The following is a 6,151-nucleotide window of genomic DNA, read 5'->3' as shown; positions in this document are numbered from 1 at the left end:
AAAAAATTATAATAAAATTAAAAATAAAAATATACCTAAGTATAATTTTAATTTTAGCTTATAGTAATATCTTAACTAGCTTAGTACTTTAAAATTAAATTTTAAAAAAGTACCTAAAAAATATAAATTAAATCAATAGTAAATTTTAAAAGCTTTAATTATAATAAAGTTAGTATATAAAAGTAATTAAATTTAATATACTAATAAATTAAAAGGTATAAATAAAAAATATTAAAAATTTTTTTAAAAATATTTTAAAAAATAAATAGCTATAATCTTAAAAAGTTTAATAACTAGTTTATTAAATACTATAATTAAACTAAAGTTAGCTTATTAAAAAAAAGACTAAAATCCTAAAGATTTTGCTAATTATTTAGCTATATTAAAATAATATTTTTTAAAAAATAATAAAAAAATATAAATTTAATATTATTTTAGTAAATTTTTACCTTTACTTTAAGATAAAATTTATAATTTTAATAATATAAAACTTTTAAATACTAAAAAATATTTAGTTTAACTTGCCTTATAATATTAATTTTATATATTATATTTATAACCTTATATTACCTTATATTATAATAAATAATTAAAACCCGCTAAAAAAAATACTATTAATTTAAAAGAAAATTAACATGGATTTACTTGTGGTAAAAAACCTAAAAAAGGTATTATTTTATAAAATAAATTTTTAAAAGTAGTTATAATAAAATACTTACAAGGCAAACTTTTAATATAATAAAACCCTTTTAAAGTTATACTAAAATAGTATTAAATTAAAATTAATTAAAATTAACTTTTATAATATATTTTAAGTATAAAAAACCTAGTTATATTATACTTAATTATATAAAATTATTATAAAATCCTAACTTTTAGCTAGTAAATCTTAATTAAATTATAAAGGTTTATAAGGTGGTAGTTAAAAACCCTTAAAATAAAAAATATTATAAAAAAAAGTAAGATAATTAATAAAAAGGTAAGTATATAAATTAAAATAAAAGTAAAATATATAAAAAAAAATAAAAAAAGTTAAAGTAAAGTCTTATGCCCTAGCTTAATATTTAAAAATAAAAATAAGTAAATATTTTTAAATAAAAATAATAGTAAAAGCTTCGCGAAATAAAATTAAAATTAAAGTAAACTTAAATATTAAAGTAAAGGTAAATATAATAAGTATAAAATTTATTAAGCATGCTTATTTAAATTAAGTAAAACTTTTTTATTTTATTTTAAAAAAATATAGTAGTTAGCAAGATAATTTAAAAAAAGTATAAAAATACTTATTAAAGTTACTAATTTTAGGGGTATTATAAAAATATTTAAATAGCCTTATATAAAAATAAAGTAAATTAAAATTAAATACTTAATTATTTTTTTTATTATAACTATCCAAGCCATGTATATTTATATAATAATAAATTAATAATAATTTAGTAATAAAATAGTAAAATACTAAATTTTTAAATAATATAAGTTTATAAAGGCTTGTAAAAATTAAGCTTATATATTTATTATTATTTTTTTACCTAAAAAAGTTTATAATAGTAATAAGTTAAATTAAATAAATAATTTATTACTTAAATTTAATATATTTTAAGACATATTTTTTTATATAATATAAAAATAATATTTTTAAAGTTAATACTTATACATAGTATTATAATAATAAATAGCTAGTTACCTTTTTATAAGCTAATTTATTTTTTTTTATTAAATTAGCCACGTTATACTAGTCTATTAATAAAAATATTTAATATAATTATATTAAACCTTTTAAAAGTCTTACCAAAGTACCTATTTTTTTTATACCTAAAAAAATAAAGGCTTATAATTATATATTAATTATTAAAAATTAAATAAGATAATAGTTAAAAATTAATATTCTTTATTTTTTATTTTAAAAATTCTTAATTAAATCTCGGGAGTAACCTACTATATTAAAGTTAATTTAAAAAATACTTATTATTATATTTAGGTTTATAAAAAAAAACTAGTAAAAAATAGCTTTTTAATATTAATATAATTATTATAAGTATATTATTATGCCTTTTAATTTAACTAATACTCCTGCCACTTTTTAAAGTTATATTTATTTTATAGTTTATAATATTTTAAATTAGATTTATGTTATTTACCTTAATAATATTTTAATTTTTTTTATTAATTTTAAGTAATATATTAAGTATATTAAATAAGTTCTTAAATATTTATATAAAGCTAAATTATTTACTAATTTAAAAAAATATACCTTTTTTAAAAAAAAGGTAGAATTTCTAGGTTTTATAGTTAATTAAAATAGTATTAAAATAAACCTAAAATAAGTAATTAYTATAATTTTATAAAAAAAACCTTATTTTTATAAAGCCCTGTAATCCTTTTTAAATTTTATTAAATTTTATTATTATTTTATTTATAATTTTATATAAATTACCTTATTATTAATTAGTTTAATAAAAAAAATATAGTATAAAAAGAAAATTAGGCCCTTATAACTTTAAAAGTGTAAAAAGCTAGTATTTTAATTTTTTTTAATACTTTTATAAAAGCTTTATTATTATATTATTTTAATTTTATATAAAAAAAATAGTTAAAAATAAATACTAGTAATATAGGAATAGCTAGAATTATTTTTAACTAAATAATATAGGAAAATATTACCTAGTTATATTTTAGTTTTATAAATTTATTAAAGTAAAAATTAATTAATTAATCTTAAATAAGGAGTTATTTACTATTATTTAATTATTTTATTATTAAAGGTAATATCTTAAAGGTTTTTTTTATAAAATAATAATATAGTTAAATTATGTAAATCTTTGCTTTTTTATATAATAATAAAAGTATAGTAAAAAGCAGGTAAAATAATATATAAATTTAATAATATATAACTTTAAGATTTTATATTACCTAGGTAAGTATAACCTTATAAATACCTTATTTAAAAAGTATAAAAGCAAGACTAAATTAGTTTTAAAAAAAGATTTTTTAGCACCTATTAAAAAAAAATAATATAAGGTATTAAAGTGTAAATAATTACTTATTTAAACTTAATATAAAGTTTTTATAAAAAAAAGCTTAATTTAAATAAAAAATAAAATATTTAAGTTTAAAGTATTAGGTGCAATAAGTGCTTTAATATTTTTTTAAAAAAAAATTATTTTTAAAATAAAATAAAGTTAAATCTTAATTTTAAAAACTATAATACCACAGGTATATAATTTAATTTTTAAAAAAATTAGGTTTTAGCCTAGTATTAAGTTTAAAATATTATATTAGTTAAAAATATTTACTTTAATTATATATTAAATTATTTAATAAAGTTACTTTTAGTATTATAATTTATAAATAATTAAACTTAAAAGTAAATTAAAGCCTTAAAGGTAAAAAATTAGGCTAAAAAAGTTAAAAAATTAAGTTTTAAAAACTAGTTAATTATAAAAAGTAAATTACTAGCTTTTTAAAATTAAATTTATATTTTACTAAATTAAAGGCTAAAAATTATAATTATTTAAGTATATTATAATAATTTTTTAGCAGGATATTTTGGTTTATAAAAAACTAAATTTTTAGTAAAATAAAAGTTTTTTTAGCTAAAAATAAAAGCTATAATAAAAACTATAATAAAAACTTTTACTTATTTATACCCTACCTATTAATATATTATGGCACCTTAATATTAACCCTATAAAAATTATTTACCTTATTAAAACTAAATTACCCTTTTTTTAAAATTAGTATAAATTTTATTATTGGCCTACCACCTACTATATACTAAAAATAATATATTAATATTATTTTTATAATAATAAATTATTATATAAAGTAATATTAATTTATTTTTATTTTAATATTAATTTAAGCCCATAAACTAGCTAAAGTTTTTTATTAAAATTAAACTTTAATTTATAGCTAGCCTAAAAATATTATATTTAACTAAAACTTTTTTTTACAAGTAAATATTAAAAAAAGCTATAATTTTATTATAAAACTAAGTTATATTTATTAACTACTTTCCACCCCTAAACTAATAAATAAATTAAGTAGATTAACCAAGTTTTAAAATAGTATTTATATTATTTTATTATAAAAAACCACCATGCCTGGCCTATACTACTTAAAATAGCATAATTTATTTATAATAATACTAAAAATACTATTATTAAAATATTACCCTTTTAAGTTATATATAATTAAAACTTAAAGATTATAGCATAGTTTAAGGTTAATCTTAAATAAATAAAGGTACTAGCTATATTAGCCAGGATTAAAAAACTTAAAAAAATTTAAGCTAAATATAAAAAAAATTAAAAAAAAAATATAAAATACTATTAAACTTACTATAATAAAGGCTAAAAAAACATAAAGTTTAAGTTAAAATAACTTATTAAACTTAGCATTAAAAATTTAAATTTAAAAGTGCTAGTAAAACTTAAGCCTAAGTTTATTAATTTTTTTTTAAATATTAAATAAAATTAGTTTTATAGTATATTAACTCTTACTTCCTAAACAGTATTATTAAATATATAATATTTTTTATATCTTGTTACTTAAGCCTTGGCATAGTAAAATTAATATAAAAGCTATACTTAATTTTAAAAAAATAAAAAATAGGAAATTAATAATATTATTAGTTATAACTTTATTAAGAATAAAAACTTATACCTAGTAAAATAAAAAAATAGCCTTTAAAATATAATTAATAGGTTTTTATTAAGAATATAAATATGTGAGTCATGTTTGTATACTGCGGTGAGCTTAAGAGAACATGAATTACTATAATAAAAAAGGTGTTATGTATTTATAGTAAGAACTAATTACTAATTTTTTAAGTTAAAGTTTAAAGTTAAACTTAATATTTTATATATTATATAACTAGCCGCCGCCTTAGCACGTGGCTAGTTTAATACTAAAGTTTTTTTACCCAGCGGCCTTAGGCCGCTAAATTATATTATTATAATATTATATAATTATAATACTATAATAATAATAATAATATTTTTTTTAAGTAATCACGCCCTTGCAATTTATAAATTTATATTTATACTTTATAAAATATAATTTAAATTATAAATTTTATTAAGTGTTATAAAATAAGCTATTTTTAGGTTTATAAAGTATTATAGTTTGCGTGTAATTTATATTTAAAGTTAAGTATAAAAAATTAATTTAATTACCTTACTTTACTTTTAAATTTAAATATAATATTATTACCTATAGTAACTAGGCATAATATTTTAGTTTTAATATTAAAGCGCCCTCGCGATTTTTTTTTAAGTTTTTTTTATAACTTAATTAAAAATACCTACTATAAGTATACACCTTTTTATTATGTTTTTATTACTTTTTAATTATTTAATTATATTTTTAAGATTAAAATACTTTATATTTACCCTTTCCCGTGCTTTTTAAATATTATATTATTTATTTTAATAATATTAATTTTATGTTAGTATTATTAAGCCTGCATATTTTATTTTATTTTATACTTAATTTTTATAATAAGGCTTTAAGCTTTAAATAGCTAAATCTCCTTATTTTTATACTTTTTTTAATACTTTTAGTAGTTATTTATAATATATAGTTATTTTATTTTAGCTATTAATATATTACTATATTAACTTTTTATTTACCTTTTTTTTATATCCTATTGCGTACTTGCCTTTTTAATTTAGTTAATAAGCTTTTTATATTTAGCTTTTATTATTTTTATATTTTTAAAATTATTTTTAATAATTAAATTAAACATGGTTTATTTTTATTATAGCCTTTATTATACTATATATTTTTAATTTTATTTTTTTTAAGGTCTCCCACGCTCGCCCTTTGCTTTATATTTTTTTTATTTTAATATTTAATATAATCTTATATCACGCTTTAAATGTTATTATTAGTAATTATTTATTTTATTATAATATTTTATTTTATATTTTTTTATTATAATAATTAAGCCTTAGTTTTAGTTTTTACTTTTTATTTTACCTTTAGTATATAAAATTATATTCCCCTGCCCTTTACTTATATATTAATAATTATTAATATACTAGTTATTAAAATAACTTAATTTTATTATTTACATGCCCTTATTATTATTATTATTACTACTACCCCCGCTGCTGCCTTTACCACCCCTACTAATAAGGCTTTTATT

This window comes from Aspergillus mulundensis (genome assembly GCF_003369625.1).
Source record: "Aspergillus mulundensis strain DSM 5745 chromosome Unknown scaffold_0, whole genome shotgun sequence".
NCBI classification, from domain to species: domain Eukaryota; kingdom Fungi; phylum Ascomycota; class Eurotiomycetes; order Eurotiales; family Aspergillaceae; genus Aspergillus; species Aspergillus mulundensis.
The sequence above is the reverse complement of the archived record's forward strand: the minus strand, read 5'-3'. Positions refer to the sequence as shown.